Source organism: Hetaerina americana, unplaced genomic scaffold, assembly GCF_022747635.1.
Source record: "Hetaerina americana unplaced genomic scaffold, ioHetAmer1.1.p SCAF_5, whole genome shotgun sequence".
Classification (NCBI taxonomy): Eukaryota; Metazoa; Arthropoda; class Insecta; order Odonata; family Calopterygidae; genus Hetaerina; species Hetaerina americana.
Genome location: NW_027287095.1, coordinates 45,233,892 through 45,248,012, shown reverse-complemented (window position 1 = coordinate 45,248,012; position 14,121 = coordinate 45,233,892). Strand labels below are relative to the sequence as shown.

The 14,121-nt window shown below is 37.6% G+C and overlaps 1 protein-coding gene across 2 annotated transcripts in view; it reads right to left on the bottom strand.

The window, feature by feature from the left end:
- LOC139694041 (Kv channel-interacting protein 4-like) overlaps positions 1–14,121 on the bottom strand; it is a 588,264-nt gene that overhangs the window by 129,648 nt on the left and 444,495 nt on the right. The gene's annotated exons all lie outside the window — the stretch shown is intronic.

Genomic DNA, 14,121 nt, shown 5'->3' with positions numbered 1-14,121 from the left:
TATTTTATTTCACGTTTATAATTTCGACATACCTTGATAAACAAAATTTAAAATTAGCAAGGAATTGTGATGATCATAATAAAAGATGAAGAGAAATTTTGTCTCGTTTCATACTTATTTGTAACTCCATTTCATTACCTAAGATTCTATTAAAAGAAGACAATATCTCATAAAAATATCAGTTTGGTTCCTTTCAAAGAAAATACACAAAATTTCTCCATCGTATCCGACCACTTCTCTATATTATCTGACGATTGATTCTTTTTCGCATTTACGAAGGTTGGATGCCATGAATTGTTTCCAGTCTCGGTAGAATATTTTCCTAAAAATTATTTAATACCTATCATTGATAAATTTCATGGCAATTGGTTCACAAGACGATGGAAGAGCGATGATTAATAGTACTTAAATTGAAGACTAAATCAATGTTTGTATACGTAGGAGGTCTACCGGATGTAAACTTATTTCTTCTTCAAAATCCAACCAGACATATTCGATGGTTTCTGGCTCAACTTTGTAGAAGTTCATGTTCATTAAATGAAGAACACAATGTATTTTTCCACTGTTCTTTATTTTGGTACTACTAGTTTCAACTCCTAGGCGTCATCATTAGGTACCTGGTAATAAATAAACAGTGGAAAAATACATTGTTTTCTTCATTTAATATCCAAACGGAATATTACAACATCCATGATTCCACCCCTAGATCAATACGTTGATGATTAAAGCCCATTCAAATATTCTATGTATCTGAAAGGCAATTTCCAGCAGCGGAAAAAGCAATGAGAAAATACGAGAGCCCACTAATGTGGTCAGCCCAAAACCATTAAATGTAATGGGAGAGTTTTTGAAGACCTGCCTCCATCTGAGGAGTTTCACTTTCTAGAATTGTCCATGCTCGGAAGCGATTCATTCGCGGGAGAAAACAACTTACGATGGTAAGAGAGATCACCTTGTTTCACCACTTTTGGATCCAACGGCGTAATTATTTACGTCCCTAATTTCAATTCAGTCTCTTACGCATCCAAAGGAGACACAATATTCATATGCTATTCTTCTAAATACATTCATTTCAATTCATAATACTCCATAGTTCATGCCTTTGTTCCTTCATCGTCACCACTTGCTCCCAGTGTTCATCATCAATTCATCAGCGTTGTGCATTATATTCTACATATTCCATCGACTGCACAGCGAAATACAGTGCGTTCATTAGATTAATTTAAATGTCTATATCTTACTTTTTCAAAAAATTGGGGGAATTGGATCATAAATAACCCCAGAAAGATAGGAAGATAGAAGCAATGGAAACGTGAAGCGACCGGGATATTTATAAGATCCATATTTATGGAACGAGTGACAAACGAATAGATTGTGCGAAGGTGGAGAAAAGAAGGAAGTTTCATTTAATCCTTTAAAATAATCTAACCTTATCACACATACATTGAAACATGATCACAATGGTCTAATAAAGATGCTTTAGCAGTTAATAAATCGTATTACATTTGGCATACTAAGATAAAATAAGGCCCTCTCCAATTCCGCATGCTTTCTATCTTCCTCCATTCCAACCAAATCCCAAACCTATGCCTTTCCTTTTCCTCACTTTACCTCTCATTCCTAACCTTCTCCATTTCATATAAAAAAGAATCATAAATAAATTAAATGAAAATTAACAATTCCATAATTAAGGAATACGATTTTTCTGAATCTACTATTTGTCATCATCACTAACATTTTGCAAAAAGAAGTGGCTTCTGCACACATGAAATGGTCGGAAGGGGGCATTTACTGTTAACTCTTATTGATTTAAAGAAACCTTTTGGGACTGCTGATACATATTAAATGATTAATTGCTAAGAGAGATTTGGTATAGGTCAATATATACTTTTTTTAAAATTACGAGCTAAAAACACGCTATAACGATCATGTGTGGATAGAGTTTAAGTTCCCAAGGAAAGATCAATTTTGAGCAAAATGCTTTCATTACGTGTATTAATGGCTTAGGTAAAATAATAAATTTACATGAAATATATTTACACGCTGTTAATGATTACTAATCATGAGACGTAGAGAATTTGAAACTACACAAGTGTATTCAGGAATATATTGATACTATTTGAAAATAGTTTGATGACCCTCATTATTTATGATCAAAATTCATATAAAGATATTTATACCTGCTTAGAGTCGTAATCCATGAATCCGTTTACACATATCATCACATGTTAAACTTATTGATTGATAACTTATGATTCCTTTATGGGAGAATACTGCCAAATAACGCGTATTAAACTTTAAAAGAATATATTGAACCTAATTGACAATAAGTGAAAAGAAAGATGATGAAACAATAAAAAGATAATACATGAGAATGCTTTACTACTGAATCAGTAACATGTATATTCGGGGATTATAAATTTCATTTACATCTAATGAAAACAATTAATTCTACACAAGTCATTTACAATATGAAATTTAAAAAAAACAAGAAGGAAATTTTTGGCAAGCTATTATGTAAAATTCATTATGAAAGTATTTACGATATTACATTATTGATTAATAAACAGTAATTAAACTAACTTAAGTAACTAAACTAAGTAACCTAAGTAACTAAAATACTTTAAATAAGCTGTAATGAAACGAATTTTGAACAGCAATGCAGTAAAAAAGGATTAATGACTAAAGGTTTTACAGTTTGGTGGCTTGGACCACAGGTCACGCCCAACCATACGACCATTAAGTGATGACCTTACGAGGTGTGAGCAGCACAAGTCCAGTATTCTGCAGGAGAAGGAATAAAGAAATTCTTGGAATAAAAATCGACGGAATTCCTTCTGCGAAAAGAATAGGGCAATAAAAAATTAAAATGAAAAAACAGCTACTACGTCATACCGATAAAAATATGCGTAAAAATGTATTCAAATTAACTAAATGATCTCTTTGACCAGGTGGATTCTTCCGTCCCGAATGTGCTTGAGAGAAAAATTTCCCATCTTCACATAACCCATGATACCGAACCTTCTATTGCTTCCTTAGGCAATCAACTACATCTCCGCCCCTTCAGCCCACCAAATATTTCATCCTCATAAAGGCGGTCAGGTGGAGAAGGGGATCAAACTATCAATCTCTGTCAACAGCTAATCGATCCATAGTCTTCCATCTATACCAACAATTTTTTGACTTTAGCTAAACAGCGGCGAGAATAACCCCTACGTTCCCTGAAACGGATAGCGCATTGACCTTTAAAAAAGGCTGTGGAGCATGAAATTCGGATATGGGACGAAAACCTAAAAGGTGAAATATCCGTAACAATTTTAAACATCTTCTTATATGTTACAAACTGGCATATTTCACTAGAGTGAATATTTGATTATGACAATTTTTAAAATTCTCTACATTTTATTCTTTTTAAATATAATAAATTAATTAAGTAACATCTCATATCGCATCGGCATTAAGCGAAGATTGCTTATCTTAAGCCAGAAAGCAAGCATTCATATTTTTCTTTTAATAAATACCTTCAGGAGATTTTTGGCAAAATACCAAGGTAAATAATTACGCAGAAAGTAATTTACTTCTGACAGAATAATTACTCGATGCAAAAATAAACGACAGGAAGGCCAGAGTTAATGTATGAGATATTTCAATAATGCCATAATACAGAAAAGTTATCAAGTGTCTAAGAAATCAGCACTGAGTACTCAGAAGAATTGAGGGCTGCTGTTTACCTCTCATATGGTTGAAATACTAATGATGATATAAATATACAAGCATTATATATCTATATGAATGTAGATATATGTATACATACAAAAAACTATAAATGCATATATACAGGGTTCGTCCGGAAAATAAGTGTACTGAGCTCAGGAAAAATCCTCCCAGCTCCCATTCCTGGAACCTTCCCACCTCCCTCCGAGCTCCCATTCCTAGAACGCTCCCGCGAAGGCATCATCGGGAACCTCTCGAAGACACGTCGTCACGGCCTCTTTGACGGCGTCCAAAGTCCCGTATCGCGTTCCTATCAAACTCCTCTTTATCTTCGGGAACAGAAAGAAGTCCGGTGGTGCCAAGCCCTGCAGGGCGGGTGCGGCAGCGTTGCCACGCCGTGCTTGGCCAAGAAGTCCGACACGACAAGCGCGGTGTGAGACGGCGCATTGTCGTGATGCAGCCGACAGATGTTTTTGATCGCTGGCCGGACGCGGGCGACTCGTTTTCGAAGCCTGTCGAGCACTTGGACGTAAAATGCAGCATTTACAGTTTGTCGTTCAGGTACAAATTCGTAGTGGACGACTCCCCTTTTGTCAAAAAAGACAATGAGCATCGCCTTGATCCGAGATTTGCTCATGCGAGCTTTCTTTTGACGGGGTGATGATGGGGTGTGCCACTCCGCACTTTGTCTCTTCGACTCCGGGTCGTACTCAAAGATCCACGTCTCGTCACCCGAAACAACGTTCTCTAAAAAATGTAGATCAATTTTGCAGTGATCCGCAAGTTGTGTCGCGATTTCCAAACAATTGAGTCTTTGATCATCACTGAGCACTTTCGGCACCAACTTTGCACAAATTTTTCGCATCTGTAATTGCTCCCTAATAATCTCGTGCACTATTGTTTTTGGCACATTACACTGCTCTGCTATCATTCGAACACTAAGACGGCGATCAGAGTTCAGTACATCGCGAACTTTTCGCACATTTTCGTCGGTGAGTGTCGTTGATGGGCGTCCAGGCCGTGGTTCGTCGTCGATCTCTTCTTTGCCCTCCACGAACATCTTGTGCCACCGAAAGATCATGTTTCTGGACATGGCTGACTCCCCGTAAGCCTGGTTAATCATACCCACAGTTTCGGTAGACGATTTCCCAAGCTTTACCGCAAATTTGATGGAATAACGCTGCTCCAAAAACTTCGGCATCGCGTTCCGTGACGTGGGTCGAGCGTGGAGGTTCGCGTTAACAGAGCTCCTCACTACACCACAGCTCAGAGCCGACTGCCTTTTTCAGCGTCGCTTGCCAACATACCCCCCTCCAATCGCAGCCCGTCAGAGCGGTGCTGGGCGCGCCTGGAGCGGCGGGAAAAAGTACACTTATTTTCCGGACGTACCCTGTATATATATATATATATATATATATATATATATATATATATATATATATATATATATATATATATATATATATATATATATATATATATTAGTATGGATATAATTTCGTCGAAGTAATACGGAAGTGTGGAATAAAAAACTTGGACAGCAACAAATACGTAATATACGAATACATAAAAAGAACGCTCCCACGTCATTTCTCAATAATTTAGACGGAATTAACTCCATCCTCCTCAAAAGAAACAGTAGTACTATTGTTTCTTCCCAGGAAAATCTGGTAACCAAAAAATCAAACTGCTTCCTCAAAAAGTCCCTATAGAATTAAAAACTCTTGAAATGGCATTCAATTGGCTCTGTATGGCCAAACAGCATCCGAGTCTCAACATCGTTCACTAATGAGAATGGTCTGAATTGGCACTTTGTGGAAGCGATTCATATCGGAAAGGTGAATACTTTGTTCTTCCGCATGAGTTTTGGTGTGCGTGGCCTTTGTTTCGACTTGCAGGGTCTTGATTATGACTTTGTAAATTGAAACCTGGGTCTCGGATGTTGCAATAGGTGTGGTGAGCAGATTGTTTTCTTTTCCGATTATGTGCCAATTCCACCTCCTCCCTCTCACTCCTTCCCTATCTCCCCTCCCCTGTAGCCTCTCCTCTCCCTTTCCCTTCCCTCAACCATTCCTCTCACCCCCCTCCACCTCCCGTTCTCCCCTTCCCGTGGCTTCCCTTTCTCTCGTAACCCTCACGACTCCTTTTCCAGCCGTCAGTACTTCTGTTTCTTCCGATGAAGACGGAGCTAAATTCCGTCGAAATTATTTAGAAATAACGCGTGAGTGTTCTTTTTATGTGTTCTTATAATGTTTGTTGCTGTCGAAGTTTATTCAACACTTCCGTGTTACTTCGACGAAATCATCTATAAATATATATATATATATATATATATATATATATATATATATATATATAATATATATATATATATATATATGTGTATGTATACACACATACACTTACACACAAATATATTAGGAAACGTTCAAATTGAGGAAACGGAAAAGTATTGAGACATGATTCGCACCAACTTCCACGCAGAAACTTAACGTATCATAAAACTAATGTCATGGACTGGTAGAATATTAAAATTAGTGGGACAGAAAAAGTACATTTCTACGAAAAACACTCATTAATTATGTCTGGCGAGTTCACATTTTTGAAACACCGATGCCGCAATCAGTGTAACGCCGGATGTGTTTCACTCTCCTGTAACAGAATCGGAGCGTTGAATTCTCGGCTTCCATACCAAAAGTTGCGCGTGGATCATTCCCCCCGGACGGAGGAATGAGAGCACGTCTCGACCTTTTCCAGTAATAAACGCCACATTTCCACCGTATTTAACCCAAAATTCTCCACGCACACACAAATCCCTTATGCCGCACAATACTCTCCTCCATCGATTCCTATCGTAAAAATAGTCTCTCCTCACACCTTTCTCTTCCACCTCCCGCCTAAGGTTTTGTTTCTCTCCCATTTTCATCCCTCTACTCCTGAATATGCGGGGGTTGATTTCGATGCATATCCTGTTTGGACGCCATGGCTCTCCATCCTTTCTCCTTTGACCGCTTCCCCTCCAAATCACCCCCGCTCTCGATTTGACCTTCCCTCGCTCACAAACCCTCGACACCAGGTTGGCCGTTTACTGGGCTCCTATTGGCTTACGCGCAGCTCCCGGAAACTACTCGGACGCCTTCGTTATTTTACCCTTTCGGCGGTGCATCGCAATTTTTTCTCTGGATAACGCCCACAATTTCGTGCGCTCAGGGCCATTATCTCGCCCTGACGTAGCAAGTTTTATCCCAAAGTATACTCTGCAAGCCCTACGGTATGCTGCCTTTGACCCACAAAAAAACTAATTACTTCCTCCATCACGGGCCTCGTTGCCACATGCCGTCGTTTATAAACTGTTTCTGCGCACATGAAGAGGTTCTTACATGCTTTAGCCGGGGGCAGGTGAAGCATACTAGACGTCGTTTTAGAATACATTCTTTTATAGCGCCATTGGTTTTGCATAATGACAGCTTCGTTTTATGAAATTACTTTTACGTAGGTTCTTCTTACCTTAGCACTTGCAAACTTTATTGAGGAGATCAAATCGGATCGGAAGGTAAGAGAAAGATAGTATATACATTATCAAAACAGCTAATAATAAAATTTGAGGTCAAGAACTCTACAAGAAAAAACTGGGAAGGTTTTCTAAAAATATAACTTAATTCATCTTATGTAGCACGCCTGTTTATCACTGAAAAATATTAAGTTAAATATATAAATGTTTCATAACTATATCAACCATTGTAAAAACCACGCACTTGATATTCGTATATACCCTAAAATATATTTCACCGTGAGATATTACAATTTTTAACTTTTTGTTTGCCAAAACTATTAGAAAATTCCAGCACATTAATTACGAAACATAATAAACCGTGTTCAAAAAGAATATTAAAGAAGGTTTTTGGTATGGAATGGTGATATAAAATACCCAATTTCAATGTCGCCAATAATCGGTTAAATTTTATGCTCTCCGTGAATTTAATTAACCAGATTATTCCTTGATCCTATTACCACGAGCGACTGTGAACATTTAAGCTGTTATGCTAACGTTTAAACGAGTAATGCTAACGTTTAAACGAGTAATGTTAACGTTTAAACGCAGAAAAATGCATTTAAATCGCAATAGCAACATTAATAATTATGATTACAAAATAAAATTTTGCCGAAAGATAATAGAATTTTTCCTCATTTATTAAGCCAATAACTTAACAGATTTTGACACATTTCAAGACATTCAATTTTGTTTTTTCACTGGCTAAGACAATTTCACACACAACCTACGGAATAATTCAATATTCTGCATATAATTTAAAATAAGAGTATTTCAATCGAACTGGATACGATTATGTGGACGTATCACTAATTGAATAATGATCTTCATCAACTACACCACCTTAATTTATATTACTCATCGAGGAATGTAGTTTTATCATGCTCTAAAAGAGAACAAAGAGAGTGACTTAAATGACGACTAAACATACATATTATAATCAAATTTGAGAGCATAATTACTGTAATTGCTCTTCAATAGATCACTTTTTGCCAGGAGAAAAAGTAAAGAATAGACAAAAAGTAGCTTGGTTAAAGACGATAAAAATGCAAGAGAAGACAACGGATGTTAGCGTTAGTAGAATGAACTTATTATTAGCGCGAGGATAATTTGAAAAGGTCGGAGGAGAGAGTGGGCCGAGAGAAGATTTTGGGGCGCGGCCCCACTCAACTGGGGAGGCTCCACTCGAGCGGAGGGGGAAAGCGGATGAGGGAAGAATGAGTGGTAGGAATAAATTACAATAAATTGAGCGGGTAGGAAAACAATTTTCGGATTCGGTGGGGTTGGAAGAGGGTTAGGTGGAAGGGGTTGGTGGGGGTTGGAAACAATGAAACGGAAAATAAAGGTTGCAGAAATTACGTGAAGGAGGACAGAGGGAGAAAATGTCGGGAGCACAGCAGGAAAGCGTTCTGAACGGAGAATGGGGACATCGGGACGGGAACTACGCGGGACATATGGGTGTGTGAAGGTGGAAAGGAATGAGGGACATCGGAAGAGGTGGTGCGCAAAAGGTTATGGGTGAGGATCGCAGGGGGGGGGGGCGAATGAAAGGACGAGGAATTCGCTCTTCCTTCAACGCTCAATTATTTCGGCTTCAAGCAAAATCTTTTATCGCAAGTAGAGAAATATGAAGGGATAAAGGATATTTCCCACACTACCAGAGAAGAAACGTTAATCTTCTAAAGATCAGGCTGCAGAAGCTGGAAGACCAAAGGGAGATATATTGTGAATTTTTTGGAGAAGGCATGATGCTTGATTATTCAGCCAGACAATTAGATATCAATTGGTCAGCGTGCGAAGCAAAAATTTAAATCTAAAAGGTAAAGGATACGTAATTAAGGAATGAGGTTCAGGTGTCGTGATATTTTTGAAGGCGTTTGAAGGAATAAAAAGATTAACCTATATTTCATTCAGGGTTATCAATAACCCACAGCAAAGACATGGGGAACTTAATTTCGCTTTGGTATTAATCAATTATTCATTAAAATACCTACGCTGTTTCTAATTCATTGCTTTAATATATTTTAAAAAAAGTTATTTGCCTTAGTCTTAACACTAAACAAATTGATATTAGAGCATTCAATTTGTATTTGATAAAATGGCGCCGAAAAAAAGGCAGCAGTTTTCGCTTGTCTTCTAGAAAAAGCAGTAATACATCAATTTAAAGCCATAATTTAACGAAAAATTCCTAAGACATTCAGATTGAACGAGTTATATGCTACTAAAGCCAAATCTCTCAGAACATGAAATGCAGAACTGCTGATTTTAGACCGTAGCACGCAATCAGATATAACTGTTAGCTGATGTGAAATGAATAAAAACTCCGAGAGAGGAGTGTGGAGGTAGAGAGGAGAACGGATGAAAAAATTACAATTTTCTTCCAAAATTGAGAGTGCATAGTTTCATTGATAATGGGAAAGACGTAAGCTATGCAGGTTTGAAACCAATGAAGCATTGTGTAAGAGAGCGGAAAATAGGACTGGAGTACCGTGTAATAAATTAACGAGTGGGAAATGAAATGAAGGGTATAGAAAGACTCTCGAGGCCAGTAAGATCAATGCATAATATTTAAGAATAGAATTAACAAAAGTAAATAGAAAGAAAACAACTCTAAATGGGAGGAATCAAACTACTATTTGCAAATAGAGACTAACGGAGATTTCCATTCAATCGGATATTATTATAGAAATTTAAGATGGGTTGTAATAAAGGTATCATGCTTAATAATCATAAATACTTTGTGTAGTTTCACGGTGTTAATCTGAATATTGTCTATAATAATGGAGACTATGTTTCTAACTGAAATAGGATACCACAACGACATGTAATTAACGTAAAAACCACACAAAAGAAGTAATTACCGACCATGTTCCCTTCCTTTGAAATTAGAAAATATTACGTAATGGATTATAGAACTTTTGTAACCTAATGATATGGAATTAGTGACGTGATGCTGTCTTGTTTTATCCAACGATATTTTTATCTCCTTTCTTTATCGTCAAAGTCTATTTGACAGTATACCAGTGTACGTAAATGGTAGTCGAATGAACCAAGAAAAATCCTCTTTAGTATTACCACAAACAAATTTAGTATAGCAGGAAAATAGCAAAGTAGAAGCAAAATAAAGTAATAATATAGAATAAGCCATAATATTTATTTGAGAGTACATTGGAAATAAGGCCGGAATAAGTTGAGAATACGATGGAATATCTTTAAAAGAGTGCATTACGATTATATTGATTGCCTTCCACGCCTAAACACAACACTCAAAGAAGGTAAGCTAGAAAGAAAACCAGAGTGAAATATAATATCACCGTGCTGAAATGAAAAATTCATGTATGATTTTGTTGGCTTTGTAGAATTGCTCGTCAGAGTGTGGAGTTCTAGAAAAAAACAATTGGAGGCAGTACTGGAGACACGGTAAGAGAGAGGAAAATTTATTGAAAGGGATGCAGAAGGGGGCTAAAACTGGGTGGGCGGCAGTATCCACGAGGCAGTGGGAAAGATGAGGGCAATATAAGATAGGGTGGGGTTGGAGGATGGCAGAAGTGAGAAAAAGTCTCTTCCCTGGGCCCCGGCGAGAACATTCAATCTATTTCGTTGATTCTATCTTGACTTCACTATACGGAGAGGTAGGGAGATGCAGGGAATAAATGAAGAGCTAAATGCGAGGAACGGGGTTAATGGCTGGAGGCAAAGGCATCATTTCTTGAGAGAATAACGGCTGTTACCAGTCGGTATACTTTAAGGACGAATGACCATAGAAGCGCGGTTCCGTTCTATCCAACGAGCTAGCCATATATATATATATATATATATATATATATATATATGTGCAAAATTTTATGTTTAATTACTATATTATGGTACAACAGTTAGATAGGCTAACTTTTCATTCCCACGGAATAAACAATCACAAGAGCGTTATTTATTTCAATTTTGTAGACTTGATTTTACAATGAAGCAATTTTTGAAATTGAAAATATAATAAATATTATATAATAATATATTACAAGAGCAACTTGGGTACAATGTTTCGATAAGAGGTTTGTGAAATTTTTTCTACATATAAAGTCCAAATAAAAATTAGAAATTATTTACCCTGAAGCAGTTTTTATCAAGTACAAAGTAATTGGAAGGAAAATAAAAGGTAGCTAAAATATAAGTGGCACATATAAAAGTCAAAGAAATGTAAGCATAATTAAGTAGTATAATTAAATACAGCGAATGACACCAAGTTGTTATGAAAGAGGCTAAAAACTAGCCGGTAATTATTTTTTTTAATAAGTCCCAGCCTAGATATCCAAGAAACTTGGAATATGACTGTATGCTAAAGATTAAAGCTATTTGAATATGTCTTTTGGTTATTTCAATATGTACAAATACGCTTCTTCATAACGCTAAACAATCATGTAAATACGAAAAGGACAGTAAATGCTCATGCACTGCATACATAATGCGCTGCAATTGCATCGAATTTTAGTATTTCTCTCAAAATAATATCCTGTCATATTCAGAGTTGTAATATTAGCCCTTTTCATCAAAAACACTTAAATTGAAGCTTATGGGAATTCACCCCATTAACTTACCAAAATGCTCGTTTCTGAGGGAAATTGAAGTATATTGAGCGACTAAATATGCAGCGTTAAACAATACAATTAATATAATACTGGAGAAAAATTCAACACGTTTCTGGTCATACACGAGAATTTTACATTAAATTTCTAGTATTCAACAAATGTTTTAGAATTAGCAACGTTTAAGGCAACCATTTTACACGTTTGCTCACTCTAAAGTGAGATTCTTAGAAAAAATTCAAGAAAGACATCTTGAGATCACGTGGAACTGCTGATGAAAAAAGAGGATACCCTGTCCCCTGTCTACGGGAATGGGAATTATCACCTTGCCCGCCGAAGAGTGAAAACTCACCCACGCCCATAGGCGCTTAATGAATGAATTATCTGTTTGGGCTCTTTAGAGGTACCTACGTAGTTGAATGAAATTGGGGATATTGGGTAAACTGATATAATGTGTCGATTAATGCTGATTACATTTTTTTCTCACTTGCGACTACTACTGTCCTATTTTTCCTACTGCGAGTAGTTTTCTCGTTCCGCGAATGAAGTCGCACGCAAGAAAAATTTTATGACATGAGTTACAGCGGAATTTTTCGTTAGACCATGAATACAAACGTGAGGGTGAATTCACAGCCAACGGAAGGTATAATGTCCGCGGGCAAGATAGTGGGGAACGGTGGATGGCATTCATATGTTGGAGTTACAGAGCGGCGGAGTAGGGTCGTCCTGAGGGAATGAGGGAATGTGGAATGAAAAAAGATGAGAGTTGCCGTGGGCAAGGGAGCAATTGAGGCATTTAGAAAATAAAAATGGAGAGAAAGTCTAAAAGGAGGCTCATAAAACAGAAGCTGAGGAAGTATGAAGTTGGAGGTTCAGAGCCGGGAGTGATTTGGAAAAGTCTCGATGCAGAGGAGAAAATAACGCAAAATTTATAAGACCGGAAGGAAAAAGAACTACGGTATAGCCAATATACGAGGGTCATCCGGAAAGTAGTACCCGTTCGTGAAATAAAGACACAAAAGTAAATATTAACAAACATAAAAAATTTTATTTGAAAGAGGATACTTTAAACTACTTCTCAACATAATCTCCAAGCAAATTAAGGCATTTGTCATAACGTGTGACAAGTTTCTGTATTCCTGCTGCATAGTCCTTCGCCGCCAGCTCATTGAGATACGCGAGGGACCCATCTTGCACAAATTTTTGCATAATGCAGATGGTGTTTAACAATTTCATGAACAATTGTTCGAGAAACATTGGGAAAATGCTCACAGATGTCATCAATTGTGACGCGCCGATCGTTCCTCACGAATTCGTCAACTGAGCTCACCAGTTGGTCTGTAATGACAGACGGTCTCTCCGAACGCTCATCGTCGTGTGTGTTCCCCCTCCCCATGTTGAAGTTGCGACACCACCGCCGAACAGACGACTCGTCCATTACATTGTCTCCATACACCTCCTTTAATTGGCGATGAATATCACATGGGCGAACGTTTCTTGCATTGAGGAATTTAATCACTGCCCTCACTTCACAACTGGCGGCGTTCTCAATTTTTTTAAACATTGTAAACAATCACAGAAACAACACAGGCAATGCTAGCGTCACGCAACTTGGCTCAGAGAAGGCAGACAAGCCACTGAAGCTATCTGACCTCGTCCAGCGGCTACTCGCATCGTCAGCACTTCATGCGGCACGAACGGGTACTACTTTCCGGATGACCCTCGTAGTATATAGTATAGTCATATTGATGCATAGATATTCGTTCGCGAAACAGCGAGTGATATTCATTCGAGGGCGTCCATCTCCTCATTACTCTTTTCAAGCCCTTACTCAAGAATTGACTTCCCCTCTGAAAGCTGACGAGATCGCAAACATTTTGTCATATGTTTGCTCGTGAAATGCTACAGAAGAGAGTTGAGAAATAAGGACTTTGGTCAAGAATTTGAGAGATGATCTTTCAAAGTACGTCAACGTGGTGAGAAGGAATCAATCGACCTGAAATAGGGCATTGATTCATCTGCCAAGTTAAATTTATGGAGCTGATGAAGCACAACCTATGATACATTACATGTACATACATTATAGGCTATTTAATCACGCTCTCAATAAGAATGATTTTAAGTCGGATAGTCATTCCTATAAATAATTAAAAGCAATACTTTCCAGCAATCAGCCGCCCCACTCAAATTTCGTCATTTACTCAAGACAATCAGTCCAAGGTGTTATCTCGGAGACCGTTTTGGCATCTGTCATGACAAATAAAGATGTATGTACAGCAG